The sequence below is a fragment of the Mirounga leonina genome, unplaced genomic scaffold (genome assembly GCF_011800145.1).
Source record: "Mirounga leonina isolate KUSES-001 unplaced genomic scaffold, KU_Mleo_1.0 Mir_165, whole genome shotgun sequence".
In the NCBI taxonomy this organism is placed as follows: Eukaryota; Metazoa; Chordata; class Mammalia; order Carnivora; family Phocidae; genus Mirounga; species Mirounga leonina.
The window spans coordinates 20,541,505-20,560,092 of NW_023270415.1; the positions used below are offsets into that span (position 1 = coordinate 20,541,505).

At 40.3% G+C, this 18,588-nt stretch overlaps 1 protein-coding gene across 1 annotated transcript in view; it reads left to right on the top strand.

Annotated features, from left to right (window-relative positions):
• The first annotated feature begins 15,295 nt into the window (after positions 1 to 15,295).
• The window catches only part of SULF1 (sulfatase 1), a 176,526-nt gene continuing 173,233 nt past the window's right edge, over positions 15,296 to 18,588 (top strand). The window contains exon 1 of the mRNA XM_035011299.1: positions 15,296 to 15,596. The gene's annotated coding sequence lies outside the window, so the exon portion shown is untranslated. The remainder of the gene's footprint in view (positions 15,597 to 18,588) is intronic.

Sequence of the window (18,588 nt, forward strand, 5' to 3'; positions counted from 1 at the left end):
CTTCACGATCTGGCTCCCTAGCTGCTGCACCACCCTCACAGGCCCAGCCTCTTCAGGGCTTCCAGGGATCCCATAGCAGACAGTACCATCAGTGCCTCACTTACCATGCCCCTTCCCCCAACAGAGCCTTCACAGGTCTAGGAATGGAATGTTTGTGTGCCCCCAAATTCATGTGTTGAAGCTCTAAGGCGATGGTATTTGGAGATGGGACCTTTGGGAGGTAATTAGGTTTAGATGAAGGCTCAGAGAGATGATAACCCTCGTGCTAGGATTAGTGCCCTTATAAGAAAAGGATACCAGAACTCTCTTTCTTGCATGCTCATTCTCTCTTTCTCTCTGCCAAGGGAAGACACAGAGAGAAGGTGGCCATCTGGAAACCAGGAAGAAAGCTCTTATCAGAACTTGACCATGTTGGCACTGTGTGCTCAAACTTCCAGCCCCCTAAACCATGAGAAAATAAATTTCTGTTGTTTAAGCTACTCAGTCTACAGTATTTTGTTATGGTGGTCTGAGCAGACTAAAACAGCAGGTCCGTGCACTGCATTCTGACCAGAAAGATCTTCTCTGACTCTTTACCAAGTGAAATTTCACTTTTCCTTCAGAGCCTAGTTTGAGGTTGGCGGTGAGGGGAAGAGTCTAGTATCCTGAATATATAAAGAACTCTTATAACTCAATAACAAAAAATCAAACAATCCTATTTAAAAATGGGCAAAAGACATGAATAGACATTTCTCCATGTCTATGTCTCCATTGTCTATGTCTCTAATTGTCCAACAAACATGTGAAAAGATGCTCAATGTCATTAGGTATCACAGAAATGCAAATCAAAACCACGTTGACACAACACTTCACACCCACTAGAGTTCCTGGAATCAAAAAACAAAACAAAACAGAAATAACAAGCATTGGTGAGGATACAGAAAAACTGGAACCTCATACACTCTTGGCAAGAATACTAAGTGGTGCAGCCACTATGGAAGGCAGTTTGATTGTTCTTTAATAAATTACACATAGGATTAGCATATAACCCAGCAATTCCACTCCTAGGTAAACAAGAGACATAGGTACAAAAACTTGTATACAAATATTCAGAGCAGCGTTATGCATAACAGCCAAAAGGTGGAAACAACCCAAATGTCCACCAATTTATTGAATGGACAAATGAAATACGATATCTCCATACAACACAATATGAATTGGCCCTGAAAAGGAATGAGGTATTAATATATACTACATCATGGATGAATCTTGAAAACATTGTGCAAAGTAAAATAAGCCAGAAAAGACCACATAGTGTATGATTCCAAGGACATAAAATATCCAGAATAGGCAAATGCACTGAGACGGAGAGCAGATTAGTAATTGCCAGGGGTTGTGGAGGTGGGGGAAATGGAGAGTGACTCCTTCTGGTTTTTGCTTCATGGAGGTGGAGTTACTTTTGGGGGTGATAAAAATATTCTGGCATGCCATGGTGATGATAGTTGCCCATGATGAATGTAGCTACTGCCACTAAGTTGTACAATTTAAAATAGTTAAAATGGTGAATTTTGTTGTGTCTATTACACCAAAATAAAAAAGATTTTAAAGAAGAGGGAGAAAAGCAGAAATGGAAGAAAAAAAAATAGGCTGGGAGACAAATAGAAACAACAGGTTGGGCGCCTGGGTGGCTCAGTTGGTTAAGCGGCTGCCTCCGGCTCAGGTCATGATCCTGGAGTCCCAGGATCGAGTCCTGCATCGGGCTCCCTGCTCGGCGGGGAGTCTGCTTCTCCCTCTGACCCTCCCCGCCATGTGCTCTCGCTCATTCTCTCTCAAATAAATAAATAAATAAATAAATAAATAAGAAAAGAAAAAAAACAGATTAAGACAAAGAGACCAAGACAAAAGATGCTTCTAGGGGCATCTGGGTGGCTTAGTCTGTTAAGCATCTGCCTTCAGCTCAGGTCATGATCCTGGAGTCCTAGGATCGAGCCCCACATCAGTCTCCCCGCTCAACGGGGAGTCTGCTTCTCCCTCTGACCCTCCTCCCTCTCATGCTCTCTCTCTCTCAAAAATAAAATAAAATCTTAAAAAAAAAAAAGATGATTCTAAAAACATTACTTATTTCCTGTGAAACCCAACCATCCTCATTTTTTAAAACAATTCTTCATATTTGATGCTACGGATAATCAGATCTTTTTAAAATTGTTCTGGATTTTCCCATATCAAAAAAAAAGTGCTTTTTCCACACTTCACCGCTGGGCACAGACCTGCTGTTTCTGTCCTTCCTTTCTCGGAAGCTGGCCATCATCTAGCTTGTGTTTGTAGTCCTCACTTCTCTCCTGACCTCAGAGATAGATGTTGCCAACTCTCCCACCATCCATCATCAGCATATTCATAACTCCTCTCTGAAAACATCCCTCATCTGCCACTTTTCTCTCGGACCCTGTTGGCGGGTCACCCGAGTGTAGGGAACCCGAACCCAGGGGACAGGAGTAGGCAGCAAAGCTCCGTGGCAGGCCAGCGCAACTCTGAAAGGTGGCAGTCATCTTATACTCAGCACTTCCCTTCATCCAGGCTCTCCAGTGAGTCAGTAAATGTCTTGGTCTTTCCTTCAAACAGTCTCTGTATCCACCTGCATGCTTCTAACCCACTGCCAACCCCCAGATTTAGGTTTTCAACACCTCCTGTTCAGGGCCTGTGGAGGCTTCCAGGCATGTCTCTGTGGATCCCCTCTGCGTCGTGTGGCTAGGTAGCGTGCCTGAAACCACAGCAAGCTTGCTAAGAAAGGTTTTAGGAGATCATCATGTGAGAGCCAGCATGAACCTCTATGTCCTGTCTAAGCTTTTGCTGATTCCCAGACTATTAAGAGATGGGGAAAGAAGCACTAAAAGATGAATTTAAAGATAATCATGCCCCCACCTCCCCTCACAGGTGGCCAGCAGGGCCAGTCTCATGCTTGAAGGGACCAAATGGTAGAGTTTCATAGAATCCCATCACCAGGAGCTCAAGCAGGACCCTGTGTGCCATTTGAAGAGCTCCACAATCCAGGCAGTATCGGTCCTCCTCCCACATTTGGGTCTGCAAAGTCAAAACAAAGGAAATAAGGGATTTGACCCAAAGTGAAGGTTCCCCGGGATTATTTCTGAGGAATTTGATAGTTGCACTTTGATAGTATGTGTCTGCCTGTGGGGAAAGCAGAAGATTTTTTTTTTTTTCAATTTTATTTATTTATTTGACAGAGAGCACACAAGCAGGGGGAGCTGCAGGCAGAGGGAGAGGGAGAAGCAGACTCCGAGCTGAGCAGGGATCCTGATGCGGGACTCGATCCCAGGACCCTGGGATCACGACCCGAGCGGAAGACAGATGCTTAACCAGCTGAGCCACGCAGGGGGCCCCACAGAAGACTTTAAAGTATACCTTGAAGCCTTGAAACATTCTCATTTCACGGATGGCAAAACCAAATCCCAGGCATGTGCAGTAACTCGCCCAGCATAGCTCAAACTACAGGTAGCAGAGCCGAAATAGAACTAAGATTACTTGCTTCCCATATTAGTGCTCACTTTTCTTTTTCACTATGCCTAACATCAATCTCTCCTAAATAGGATAGTACTCCTAGTAGGGCAACATTTGAAAGATATCAAAACAGTAACGTTGGGGCGGCTGGGTGGCTCAGATGGTTGGGCATCTGCCTTTGGCTCATGTCAGGATCTCCAGGTCCTGGGATCAAGCCCCGCGTCAGGCTCCCAGCTCATTGGGGAGTCTGCTTCTCCCTCTCCCTCTGCCACTCCCCCTGCTCCTGTTCTCTCTCCCTCTCTCTCTGTATATCTCTGTCTCAAATGAATAAACAAAATCTTTTTTTAAAAATAGTAGCATTATTCTCAGTGATCTTCCTTGGGAGAAGTCCACCCCTGCCAATCCCAGGAGTGAGACAACTGGCAAGGAGCTGCCACATTTTTAATATCAAGACCCTCAGAGAGCCTTCAGGAGGAAGGTATCATGGGTATTCATTGCCATGAACACTGAAGAGTGGGGAAATGTTAGATATGTCCTGAGTTTACTGGCTTTTTTTTTTTTTTTTAAGATCTTATTTATTTATTTGAGAGAAAGAGAGAGCAGGAGCAGGGGGAGGGTCAGAGGGAAGGAGAGAAGCAGACTCCCCACTGAGCAATGGAGCTGGACCCAGTGTTCGATGTCAGGACCCTGAGATCATGACCTGAGCCAAAAGCAGATGCTCAACCCCCTGAGCCACCCAGGCGCCCCTGAACTTACTGTGTTAATAAAGGAGGCAGCAACGCCCACAGATCGTTATGTTGCTGCCCCGTTAAATGCAATAACAGTGATGTGAATGAAGTGGGCAAGTAATAAAAAGAAAGGCATGATTATCTCTGTCGATGAGGTTAGAAAATATTCTCAGAAGTGACACCTGAGCCCTACTTTGCAGGGTAAAAGAAGTTCTATAGAGTGACAACAGGAGAGCATGTATGTTCTGGATATATGCCTGCATTTTAACGTTTAGACCTCACTCCCAGCTCTTGCAGTCATGCTTATTGGAGAACAGTGTTTCCTGTTCTCATGACAAGCTCCTGTTCAGGAACTTTATTTCAGTCCATGCAAAAATTCCCGGTCCTCTTAGTCTTTATCTGCTATTTCCAGGAAAGTATTTAATATCAGGCCAGAACGAAGAAAGCCTCTGGCTTGGCAACCATCTTCTACTAATTAGGTGAACACACACACTTCTTCCAGATTCTGCAGTGATTTTCTGCTCTCCTGTCCTGAAATGTTCTTTTCTCTCCAATCATCAAGAACGCCCAAATCCAATCCAAGTTTCTATACTACAACTGCGTTCTCTCCCACCTAGTTTAGACCTCTAAATCGCCATGACACTTGACCCCTTGCCAATCCACTTGAATTCTGAACCTTCTCCAATTAGTGAGACTTCCAACTATGATGTCTCCCTCTCTAACTCTCTGTTTCCCTTTTCCCTGCCAGGTCCTGCCTCATGAACCTACTTCATAAGCCTTCCTCCCATCTTGACTCTTGCTCTTGCCATGCGTCCCTTTCCTTGACTGCATATGGCCTTGTTCAGCATTGGACGTCTCCAAAGAGACTGAAATTCATATTCTTGATAGTATCTCCAAATCTGACTACATTTACAGACCCAGAAATATTCTAAAAGAATTGGGAAAAAAATGTTTGTCTTTTAACTTAAATGTGTGTCCTATTCCTAGCCTTTGCTCTCTTTTGTGTACTAGGAATTACTACTTTTGATAAGTCTTATAATCATAGAATGAGTGGCACAATTATATTGTGGCACATTTTATATTTGTGGGTGACAAGCATGAAGTTTCATATGTAAATATATAGCACGCTTAGTGTATACCACAAGGATGTATGAAGTGGTGGTCATCTCATTTTTTCTGAATGTGCTGGAAACTTTCCTTCAACTTTATATTCTTCTTCACAGTATTATCACCAAGATATGCAGAATGGCAGAGGTGAGGGTGAAAGAAGAAAGGAAAGATGGGAGAAAATATTTTTTCCCAATAATACGATGTTATAAATGTGGTTAACTTCGGGACAGGTGTCAGAAGCCTAATTCATATGTAGTATAACTAAATTATGCAGTACTGTGGAATGTCCTCCCTAGCTTGGTGAAAGGTCAGTTCTAGGCACGCTTTGGAACAGGCAGAGATTTTATTTGATGTCTTCCCTGCCACCCCTCCCGCACCACCCTCCCTGCAGCACCCTCTCATGCAAACTCCAATATCCTGATCGTGAGTTGGCAAATTTCTTTTCTGAAGATTAAAGGGCAGGAGGTTTTTATTTTTAAAACTACACCTATTAAACTAGATAAACCTCCATCAGAGGAATTTCAGATATGAGAGAGGTCAAGAAGGCAAACAGTTTCTGTTAGGATCGGTTCCTCTACATCTCCACCTTATAACTCTCAGATTATACCTACAATTCCAAGGTTTTGCAGTGATTCTCAGGGCTATACAAGGTAGGAGATTTACAGTGCATGGTACTGGGTGAGGGGAAATATCAGGTCAATTTTAGATACCAAATTTTGTTAGGCTGAAGATTTTCTAAAGAATCTTCTTCCCCTCTCCTAGAACACTGGGCTTCTATTTTTAGTTTGATATTATATTGAGTTCATTTTAATAGACTCAAACAGCATAGATAGAGTCCTGATGAGTTTTTAAATTTTTTTCCAGACCCATCACCTGCCTTGCAGCCATGGCAAACTTTGTGTTTAGTATCTGATATTTATGATTACATAATACCATAAATATCAGATAACAGTAGCATTTAAAGCAACAATAAAACACTTCAAGTAGTCCCTGCTTTCCAGAGTTACAAAATGCAAATGCTTGGTTGACATTTTTGTTCTAAAAGATGATCAGAAGACAGGGATTTGGCACCCTACTCTTTGTTAGCTCTGTGTTTGACATGTGGAACTTTCCACCAGTAGATGCTCTGTAGGGGGCATTTCACTAAAAACAAATTTCCCTTGAATTAAGGTCTTTCAAATTTATTTAATTTTAGATTACCATTTCAAAAAACTACACTAAAAAAAAAGTACTCTAAATTTATTCAAGTGACTCTAGAAAATATCTTATTGATGACTTTATAGTCAAATGCTAAACTATACAGTGCCAACCCCCTGAAGTACTTTGTTTCTTTAGGAAAAACTTTAAAAAAAATTTTTTTTAGTCAATAAAGGAGCCTGTGATAAATGAAGTATTTCATTTAGGAGATAGTTAAAACAAAAAAGCAAGTTTAATCAATTTCCTAAGTGACTCAGACAGCCAGGTAATAAAAGTAAAAGATCCCAAACCATACCAAGTTTTCTTTTTTAACATCTTCGGAAACCATTTTAAAAACATTTCTGGGGTAAAAAATGAAAACCTTAGATAGTTTTTTCGAAAAATGCTAGAACCCTTTACATTTACCCTTTGGCTACTTTTAAATCTAATTTCTAATCCCATAATTGAGTTCACAGTGACTTAAACTATTATCAAACATCTTTTGGGGATTAGAACTCACTTTTGGTTCAAATGAAGCATCAGAAAATCATGCGTGGTGTTGTCCTGAAAAAGTAATACACATCAATTAAAATTCCCCTGGGATTAATTAAAAGAATTGGACATGATTGATTAAAAATGGTATTTAATGACTGTCATGGGGATTATGTACCGTATTTTTTTAAAAGATCAAATGTATATGGCTATTAGGCCCTGCAGAAGATACAGAGACTTAAAACCATGAAAGCTGACCAAGGATCTGCTATGGGGAATGCAGTTGTAAACAGGTGGATGGAACCACCTCAACACTATTTAATACAACCTGAGCACCTTCTGGATCCTAAGCGCTCCCGTGTCCTCAGGTTGGAGAAGTGGGACAATGAGACCCCCTCCCAGTAAATTTAAGAGAACATTCATTGCAGGAATATTCTTCTTTCTGGTTCACTTGTGTGTCTCCTTTCAGAGCAAAAATGGGGAGTTCTTTCTACAATTTACAGGAAATCTCTCCTTGTAGAAGGCATCCTTAGACTTTACGGACACACACAGAGACATGAGGTCGGGGAGACCAGCAAAGTGATAGGAGACGTTTGATGCAGGACTTACCACATTAAAATTCTCATAAATAGGAACTAGAGAGTTGAAACAAGGACAAATTCATTAGTGATATAAATTCTGAAGGTGGGAGTTCAAATCCAGAATCTGCTTCCTTCTAGATGTTTGACTTTGAACAGAGCACTTTATATTTCTAAACTTCAGTCCTCTTGTCCATAAAATACAGATAATAGTAGCTTCCTTACTGGGGTCTTGTGATGGTTAATGAAATTAGCCTGGGTGAATATATTAAAAAGCCTCCCTAACAGTGAGTGTTCTAACACTATTAGCTATTATTATTTTTATGATGGTAAGAATTTAGGAGAAGGAACAGTCTTTTTTATAGGATAGTTTGGGGGGAAGGGAAGGCAAGACTATAAAGAGCATTATCTTTAAATTAAAAGATGTGTCTCTGCTTGCAAGGTTTACCTTGCCAGGAGAACACTAAATGAATTTTTTATTTTTTATTTTTTTTAAAAGATTATTTATTTGAGAGAGAGAGAGAGAGCACACAAGTGGGGGGAGGGGCGGAGGGAGAGGGAGAAGCAGTCCACGCGGGACTCGATCCCAGGACCCTGAGATCATGACCTGAACCGAAATCAGATACTTAACCGACTGAGCTCAAACAGCATAGATAGAGCCCTGATGAGTTTTTAAATTTTTTTCCAGACCCATCGCCTGCCTTGCAGCCATGGCAAACTTTGTGTTTAGTATCTGATATTTATGATTACATAATACCATAAATATCAGATAACAGTAGCATTTAAAGCAACAATAAAACACTTTAAGTAGTCCCTGCTTTCCAGTTACAAAATGCATTTTTTTAACTAAATGAATTTTTTAACTAAAATACAAAAAAAAAACCCTCTCTGAGAATAGATTTTTTTAATTAATTGTATTTGTTTTCAAAATAGATAAGAACTATGGTAATAAACTTCTAAAGTGTTAGAGCCAATTAAACCATTAATTAGAAATCTTCATCGGAGTGGAGAAGAAATAAAAAACTTCAACTTTAGTTTCTGGCATACATACATTCAAAATCAAAGCTTTCGTTTCATTAAAGCACAAAGAGCTATTTAGCCTAAGAAAGAGTTAACACTGACTTAGAGGTGTCCTATTTAAAAAAAAAAAGGAGAGAGAGTTTTGTTGGAAGATGCTTGACAAATCTGCCTCTAAAATCAAATGCAAAAATATTGTGACTGCTCTTTCGACAGTTTTCCTAGGAAACTTAGCTGATGCGAAAGAAATCGTGGTTGTCAAAATAATAAGCAAATCACATTTTACAGCCATCAGGAGAAAAGGAAGCAGAGTTTTCTATTTTATACGGTTGCGTTTCTTGCATATCCTAGTGTGTGATGCCTAAGAAAGACTAGCATAAAGATAGGTTAATAATGTCGATTTGTTGACTATCTTTCTAAAACAATCTAACAAAACCCAAGCTTGTATTTAGCTTGCAGAAATCACATCGGCCCATTGAGTAAGCAACTGACAAGTGCTGCACATTAAAAGAACTATATATTCATGGAAATGAACATTTTTTTTTATTAACATCTGTAAGCTCTAGTTTCTTGGTAAAGACTATAATAGTAATGAGTGCGCAGCTGTTTTCCATCTGTTACTCAGAAGCTTTTACCCAAGTACTTACTTCCCAGTGAGTACTAGAACTGTACTACCTTCCTTACAAGGAAAAAAGAAAGTACGTCAAGGGACTATATTCTGCTTTTGAACAGCTATGGACTTAGCAGGTCAGCTACATAGTCAGAAGTAAGGGCCTTCAAGCTAACTACTTAATCTCCTCAGACCAGCTGAGCTATGTTGTTCAGGAAGCTGCACTTGTAAATTCTAGCAAGACAAGCAACCCCCTAGCATTAGAAATAGATTGGAGGATCTATTATGTAAAAGCACTGTGCTAAGTTCTAGAAAGAAAGGATGAAAAGATGAATATGACAGTTTTTGTTCCCAAAGAGTTGGTGATTTAAAAATGGATTAGCTTGTGGTCCTGAAAGAAGGAAACACTCCTGTGGGTTGTTGTTGTTGTTGTTGTTGTTGTTGTTTTGGTAACATTTTTTAATGAAATTACTTTTGCGCTATGTATCCAAGTTTCTATTGTCTTCTGTTTGTTGGTTCAGTAACTATTGTTTTGCCACTGTTTTTTTTTTTTCTTCTTTTAACTTAACTATGACTTAGCTTCACATTTTAAATTTTTAAGTAGATGTCAAGAAAACACTGAACTCTACTTTTTAAAAACAGGATCCTGGTTGAGAGCCAATATATCATCATTAATTTCCCAGGCATTAGGCAAATAACAGGTACACATTCCTGCCCTATGTCCCAACTGTCAGATGGCCCTAGTAAGGAAAATTTTCAGTTCAGGGTCTGATGTCCATTTCTTTCAAACTTAATGTAACATTAATCTCGCTGAGATATTCCTAAATTTCTAATCCTATGTACTGAAAAAAACTATATATGGAAATAAGAAAGGGAGATGATGTGTCCCCTGGATCTAGCCCACTTTTTACAATAAAGCATGGCCACAAGAAAAGTCTTATTATCCAATAATTATTAAGTAAAGCTGTGTTGCATTTATGATTACATTTGCCTGACAATGCCAGCCACTTTGGTGGCTTAAAGAAGAAATACTGCATGACCAAAGGTATTTTGTGCATCTGAATTCACAGTAACTTCCCAAATTATGTAATGCAACACCAATAAAACATAATTACTCTGGTTTAAGAGAATCTTTGCAGTTCTTAATGTTGTTCCTAATAAAAGTGCATGTTGCCATTGAGAGAAAAATATGTGAGTTAATAGATTGAATCCTGGGGTTCATTCCCCATTCCACCGATGACTTAGACATTAGCCTGATCTTCCCTGAGCCTCACTATTCTCATAAGTGAGAATAGTGAGGCTCTTTTAAAATAAGGGGCTTGGATTTTATCTATTATTCCTCCCAAAAGCAAAATTCTACGGTTTCTCTGAACACAAGTGATATTCATCCCTGCTTCTAGTTTTCTACCTTTTTTCACTCTATTTACCTTAATTGGGGGAATGTACATATTACAAATAAAAGATGATTATTTGACTCATTAGGTTTAGGATACACGCCATCTCAAATATCCTCAACCCTTACTTCCAGACTTTTATTGCTAAAATTCACATTTTCCTCTCACTTGATATCCATACTTTCTAATATTCTGTCTCCTAAATTTATTAATCTGCTCAAACGAGAACTGATTTCTACCAACATGGGTTTCTACCAACATGGGTTTAAATTTGCATTTTCTATTGAATCCACTCCATTTCATTAAATTATCCCATTTGAGGGTCATTGTTTTGTTCTAAATGGTTTAGCACCTCATTTCACCCTCCCAGAATTATTTACAGTGTAGCTACACACCCCTTTTCAGCATACTTAGGCTTGTGCCTCCCAGAAAGAACTTCCCTTCCCTGATAAAATCATTTGTCTGGTATGAAAGCTACTACCGTTCCAATGTCACTTCCCATATAGCAATGAACTCATTGAAAACATGAGCAAGTCTGATGCTTGTTGCATCGCATGTGACTTCATTGAACAAGCAATGATTTCTTCTGTGTTTCTGAGACTAGTTTAGTTCAGTGTGAATAAAGGCAGTAAAGTTTAGTTGAAGAAGATGAAGTAGATGTCTGGAAGCTGGGTAGATCTGAGTAATTGAGAAGTGCAGGATGTTCCAAATTATAAGATTTATTGTGCATCTATAGACACTTTATATGATATGAATAGTAATGGGCTAATCCTTATACATATTGCTAGCACTGTGGGACTTCAGATGGCATTTGTCATTTGCTTTAAAGGAAAAAACCTAAGGGAATGTTACCACCAAAGAAAAGGGGCTTCACAGATTCCATTATCCCATCAGATTAAACTTTGATGATCAGAACTCTTTTCCTTTCTAACACTTGAGTTACAGAGGGCCTGAGAAGCCAACCTCAGAAACCATTTTAAGAATAAAACACATCACCAGCATTGGGGAATCTTATTCCCTCAGTCATTATTCATACACCAAAACAGGTGCTGGAAAGATGGTGGTCTAGAGGTAACATGAAAAGGAGAAATCTAATGCTACCATTTTGGCTTACCCTTACAAAGATTACACATGGGGGTCCCAGAAGACTGGCTTCTCAGCTGGCTTAGAAGTAAGGGATGGTTTGCCTCAAAACACTGAATTCAAGTTGAGTTATGTCCAAAGAAGTAAAACGAGCACACATGATGAGAGCTTATGGCTTTATGAGTTCTCACAATTTCAAGCCTTTGCTGAAGGCCCTCCCCCACTCTCTATCAGATTCTGCCGGGGATTTCAGGGACAGCACCTGCCCCCAGCCCCATGACACAGGGCACCCTGGGACAGCCAGGAGCTGCAGGTCCGGGTGACCTCTCTTCCCACCAAGTTACTGGAGTAGCCGCGCCCCCTCGGCCTCACTGATCATCTATTTACTGTGTTCATGTTGGGATTCTTGGCCAACTGGCAGCACAAGGAGGGGGGAAAGAACCACGGTGTCTTAAGTGCATTAAATCTTCATATTAGCCCCCTGGCTTGGTAAACCTTTATGTTGGCTTTGTTTTCTTTTTTTCAAGCATGACAAACAAGTGGTTTTTCTTTTTCACTTTAATGATTCTTTAAACAAAAAGGGGTAGTTTAGGGCTTTCTCCGAAGCTGATAGGTGTTTCTTTTTAATGAGGTTTTTATTATACTGTGTTGGCTTCCCTGAAAAGGAATTACAAGCAGCAAACAGCTGATAATAGAACAAGACTGGAAGAAACAATAACCAAGAGGGGGAATGAATTAGTGTGGCGGTGGACGCACACGTTGTAGCTCTGGGACTAAACGCCACCGCCCCTCCCTTGGCCACCATTACACCAGTAATTAAGTGATGTGGGCACTCATGGGCCGGTTCTGTGTGCATGAGAGATATGGATATAGATACAGACCCAGCTAAACTGCCATCTGTGGAGGAAGAAGGGTGGTGAGCTCAGTCTAGACAAAGATGAGTGTAGCTCAGAGTGCAGGTTTACAAGGGCTGGCCAGTTACCATGGAAACTAATTGGAGCTAATAAGTAAAGGGACATTTTAACTGTGGGAACAGAATAGGAGGGGCCATTTTTCAATATCACCGTTACCTACAATTAATCTTTCATTTTAGGAGTGTCCTTACTTAATTCTTACGATGGAACCATTCCCTCTACACACAACCTCACCCTGAGCCGCATTACATTCAAATGCTGAATGTCATCTTTCAGAATGCGCCGTATTTTAGGTTTAGATCTTTCAAGACAGAATCAATTTCACTTTTTTTTTCCTTAAAAAATAAACTGTTTGCAGATGGCAAGGAGAAAGGAAGGGAGGTAATGGAAAATTCTTAACTTCTAAGCGGACACTCTGCTGAGCACCAAAACTGTGGCTACAGGGAGAGGGAAGCTGGGACCTTATCCTGCAGCACCAGCTTCAGGTTTTTGTTTGAGTTGATTTTCCTTAACAAAAACATTTCAGAACATCAACAACAAAAAAAATGTGTCACTGTGGACTCATCTTACAATACTCTTGAAAGGTAATGTTTGCGGACACCCCACAGAGCAAGGATTTAAGTTCATGGCAAATGAGCAGGATCTATTGCCCAACTTGTATTTTTTTTTATTTTAAAACAAGTTTTAAGCAGTATAAATAGCTGAAGTTATCAATAAAAGGGAAATGGTAACTGGGATTTAATGAAAAGATTTACAGTCAAGAATAGAATAAAAATGTTTGTGTTAAAAGGCACTTTCCACAATAATGTGGGTCAGAGCCAGGATCACTTGGGAAATGTCTTATGGAAGGTGTATTAAAAGCACAGGGTTGATAAAACACGATTCAACACCTTTATAGTTTCTGAGGTTTTACTTTTGTAACTCAATTTACAGTTTAAGAGAATGCAAACTACCTTAATAATGTCTCGAGGGCCTTCAAAATCTATGCAGTTGAGGTAATCCAGATTTTCAGACATGAGTCTGGTCGGATTAACAAAAAAAAAATTAATGAAAAAAATTGCCTCGCAATAATTGGCACTATTAAAATTTTTACGGTGCCCAAGGGAAGTTTTAGCCCTGTGGTGCCACTTGCCATTGTTGAAGGTTTCTGTGTCGATTATGTATCTGGATTTAGCTGATTAGGAGTAGTGATTTAGTACATATAGTATATATTGTGAAACACACACCTCATAATCACTTCTGGGAAGAAATTAAGCAAATGAATCAGAACTCCAACCTCTAATTCTTTTTTTTTTTTCCCTTATCTTCCCTGCAGCCCGGTTATAGAAAGAAAAAAAAAAATCACTGTCTGAAAATTAGAGTTCTTAATTCTGTACTTCAAAAAATTGCACCAAGAGTAACTTTTTAAGTATCTTAATATAATAGCACATAAAAATTCCTAAAAAAAAACAAGCTAGTCAAGTCAATTTTGCTAGGTACTGAAATAATTCTCTTTGTGATACTGGCACTCCAAACATGAGATACCCATTTGTAGTGTAGATTTTAATGTTTGGGACAAATTTAAAGTTTTTTGGGGTTTTTCTGCCAGCGCTCCCCATCCCAGTTCAAAGAAATTCGAAAGGTGCAATATTTAAAATGTTGGCTCCCCACAGACCCTGTCAGGGAGTTGATAATATTTCAAATTCCTATTTTCCTTTTCAGATTATCGAAATTCCTCAGAAGCCTGATGGCGTTTTTCAAGTGCTGAGATTTGTGGCAATTAATTTATTTCCAGATATCTCCTTAAAACATTGTAACAAGTATAGCCATTTTCTGGTTCAGACTGCTCTCAAAGTAATTAGTTCTGGAAAACAGTTCAGAGAACTCAAAAAAGGAAAAAAAAAAGGAAAGAAAGAAAAAGAAAGAAAGAAAGACATGCACATAAGAAGGAGGTATTAAAATGACCAAAAATTGAAAACATTTCAAAGCAAAATTGTTAATGAGCTGTTTGAGCTATATGGACATTATAAGTGCAATTAACCAGAAGCCAATAAAAATAATCAATGACAGAGTGCAGCCCTCTGGTACCAAGAGCTTTTACAAAGAGATGTTGTGAAAGCAGCAAGTGATTAAAAAAGCCACCTTTATCTGTGGGAGTGTGTGCTATGTTACATGAGGAGAAACTAAAATGATTTTCATTGACTATTTCTGAAGTTCAGCCTGTGGCAAACAGTGAAGAGCTGTATGTGGGAATAGATCAGTTTCTGCTCTTCGCTGTGCCCCCACCGCCTTTCTTCCTGGAATGTTGGAGGCAGCCATGATCTAATCAAAGGAAGGTAGGAGTTTAGATCTCCAAATGTAGATGTCACATTTCAGTGCAAACTACTCCTACACTAACACATTATCAGTATGTCAGGATGAATCTTTTATCTCCTGGGGGTGGTGGTGGTGTATGTGTATGTGTGTGTGTTGGGGGGGTGGTGCCTCGCTGGGAAGATTGCCCTCCCCAGGTTGGCAGGAAAAGATTTGTAGTGTTTCTGTGCATCCCTCGGAGGGTCCCAGTCGTCCCCGGGGAGCACAAGGAGTTGTGAAAAGTAACGCACAACTGGCCGCCAGAATAATTCATTCCCTCCACCTTCTCTTTAGCACCTCCCACTTCTCCTCTCTTTATAGCCGTCCTTTCTCTCTGAAATCTCAGGTTACTTGACTGGGAGTTCTCAGACCTCCAGTTTCAGTCCTGCCCTCAGCCTCCAGTCGGTGAGAGACACCCAGCCCCAGCAATTGGATTGGGCAGCCCGTCTTGAGACACCACTGTGCTGAGTGCTTGAGGACGTGTTTCACCAGATGGTTGGGGTTAGTGTGTGTCATCACATTCGAGTGGGGATTAGGAGCAGGAAGCCTGCCTTGCTGGAACTGTGTGGTCTTCTCCAAGTGCGAGCTGCAGGCAAGGAAACTACTTTGCTTTTGGAAGAAGAAGAGGAGGAATTCATTTTCTGCAGCCACAAGAAAGGCAGTTTTTTCAGGTAAAGTAAAAGACACTGAACGCTTCTCTCTCTCTCTCTCCCTCTCTCTCTCTTAACATAGTTTTGAATGGAATGCTAACGCAGCACACTTGTCAAAGCCAGTTGTTGCAATCCTATCAATGCTGCTATTGTATGGTGGACAGATAACAGTGAACATAGCTTGGTGCTTGGCCGTCTTTATAGAACTAACACTCCTCATGCCTTGCTCTTGAAGGTGTAGCTAAGAAAATGTCTTTTGGAGTGGTATTTGTACGCTTCAATAGTCTCGTTACCTACCCAAAACAGGAGCTCTAAATTGTTCATAAAGGATGGATCAGGCCAAGAAAGCCTTTATTTTAGCTTTCAGAATTAAAATTCACTCTCCAAACTGCTGCATTTTACCACTCAGTTTATAAAGATCCTCTTAGGAGTCTATTTCTGAGTTGCTGGCAGGGATGGAAATGCTTTCGTAACCGATTTTTTAAAGGTGCATTATGTCTGATTTATGATGGACCCAAGGGTTTCTAGCAAAATTTGGATATTGAAAACTCCTTAAGAGAAGAAGCTGCCCTCTGAGCAGCTGATAGATCGGCTTTAAAAACAAAAATGCTTAGAGCTAGAAGAAAAGCAGAAAAGGAGGAAGTAGGAAAATGCTCTTTAACGGAGTTTATCCTCTTGCAGCTGCAGGGAGCTGATGGAGGTAATTCATTTGCAGATCTGTTTGTGAAAGTTTTACAAGTCATTGAAAACTAAAGTCGAATCTCTGTAATGGATCATTAAAGTCACTACATTTATAGGTTTTAAACAGGCTATCTGAAGTGTTAATTAAATGGAAATAGATTTTCTGGCTGGGTTATAAACAAACATTTAAAAAAAAGGTTTTAATTATAAATTAGTCATTGGAAATTAATGGTCATCCGGTGCCTGAGCAACATAAAATGAGCTGTCATCATATCTGCGCGTAGCTGGTACCGTAACCACTCTGCCGGCAGCACCCACCAAAATTACATTGAACTGAGCGTAACAATGGGGCGCATATACTACGTTTAATTTGTGATACAAAGAAGGCCTTTCAAACCGATGCCTTGTTTGCACAGGGATCAAAAACCAAAATCTTCATTTTTCAAATTTTTGGTCGAGCTAGGTGAGTCAGTGAGTTACTTCTTTGGCCCCCTGGCAGACTTGCCCTCCTACACCCATGTTCATACACCTGTGGTGCTCGGGATTTCTTGCTCCTACTGGGCTCTCACATTCGGTAGAGAAACCCAACACTGTCCTTACCCTTTGCAGGTGAGAAATTCAATGAATAAAACTGTGTAGAAGCTATTCTGAAATAGGAGCTGTTTAATAGGCTGAACAACAGGATATATGGCTAGAGCTTTGTGTATTTTGTATGCAACTGCATAACGATGCCTGTAAAATTACGTTTCCACTTGTAGTATACATTTTTTCTCGCAGCCAGACAGTTGATATTTTTTCATCTTCTCTTTAAAAAGTTATGATTAAAACAATATTTCAGTATGGTGTTTAGTTGCAATTCACAGTGTTCTCTGGTTATAGTCTCAAAGCCTTCGATGAGAAAGTCTCCTCATAAATAACCAGGCAGTTATTACGTCCAAGTATTATCCGATTCCCAATATTACATAACCCAAATAGGACTAAGTTCATAAGCTGAAGTCTTCTGGAATTCCAGTCATTCCATTATGGCTTTACAATGGAACTGGGGCTTAAAAAAATAAAGACAGAAAGGCAAACTCATATCCCGGGTTCTGTTAGGATTGGGACTCCAAGCACAACAGGTAGCAGGTACGGTGCTGACCACCCAGGCCATGTTTCACTCTCACAGAATTATTTCGGAAGAAAGTAAAGTTTCTCCTCACAGGACGGAGATGCGGTGTGATGGCATCTAACAAAGCCAAGCTCCGTTTAGCGGTGGGAGCCCCACAGCAGATGTCATTCATGTTGCAGACTGACCACCAGGCTGCCTGCCCAGGATTTTGACAATCTGGGAGAATTCCACCCCTCTCCCCACCCCCCACCTCCCCACACAAAATCCATTGTGTGCAGGATTAGGCAGGATGGAGCTAAAAAAGGAAGGATTGAGAAATAATAAATTCACACCTTGAGAAGGCAAAGGGGTGTGTCATCCCTCCCCCTGCAAGGCTAAAGTAGTATGAAGTTACTTAGCACAACTAAAAGGCTCTGCTTAAAAGACAGTGCCCACAGGGCAATTCCAGTTGCTTGTCAAAATCTAAATCGACGGTTCCAGATGGTAAACATTCGGAGACGTATTTATGGTGACTTCTACATACCTCCGTTTGACATTTGGTTTCTTCCTGACAGCACTTGAGCTGGTAACACACATGAAGTTCCCATCAGTATCCCAACAGCTGGAAAAGTGTTTGAGCGCCAAGGCTGGTCCTCCCGGTGAAGGGAAAATAACCGGGAGTGCAGATCTCCATTTGCACTGTGGATGCGTCCTGCTATCTGGGCACGCAGTGAGCTATCTCAGAGGCGAAAAGCCATCTGAAAGCTCAATTCAGTAAGTTGCAAAATCCACTTTTATGGCGGAGTGGAAAACTAAAATACATGAATCCAAATATTCACTGACCTCGTGCTAGCTTATGAGTGGGAAACTTCATCAAAGAATTAAGGGGGCTCTTCTCTGTTTCCTTCTAAGGAAACTTCTGTGGCTTCGGGCAGACTGTTGTGGTCCTTTCTATTGTGGTAGTTAATAGTAGAGACAAGTGTCAAGGGTGACACTTTGCATTTCCTTTCCTGACTGTATGTCCATGTGGGAATGCATGGGGGTTGCAGTCTTTTGTATTTTAGATTTAAAATGGTTTACTCTTTACGAATCCATAAAGCAAGATTTGTGACACTCAGTATTGAGCTTTCTCCAACTATTGCCATGTGGATGAGGCCAACCGGTGGGTCAGGTCAGGACATCTGGTTCTTTTTCCCTTGTACAATATTTTTGTGTAGAGAGCGTGGAGTACGTTTAAGGGGATTA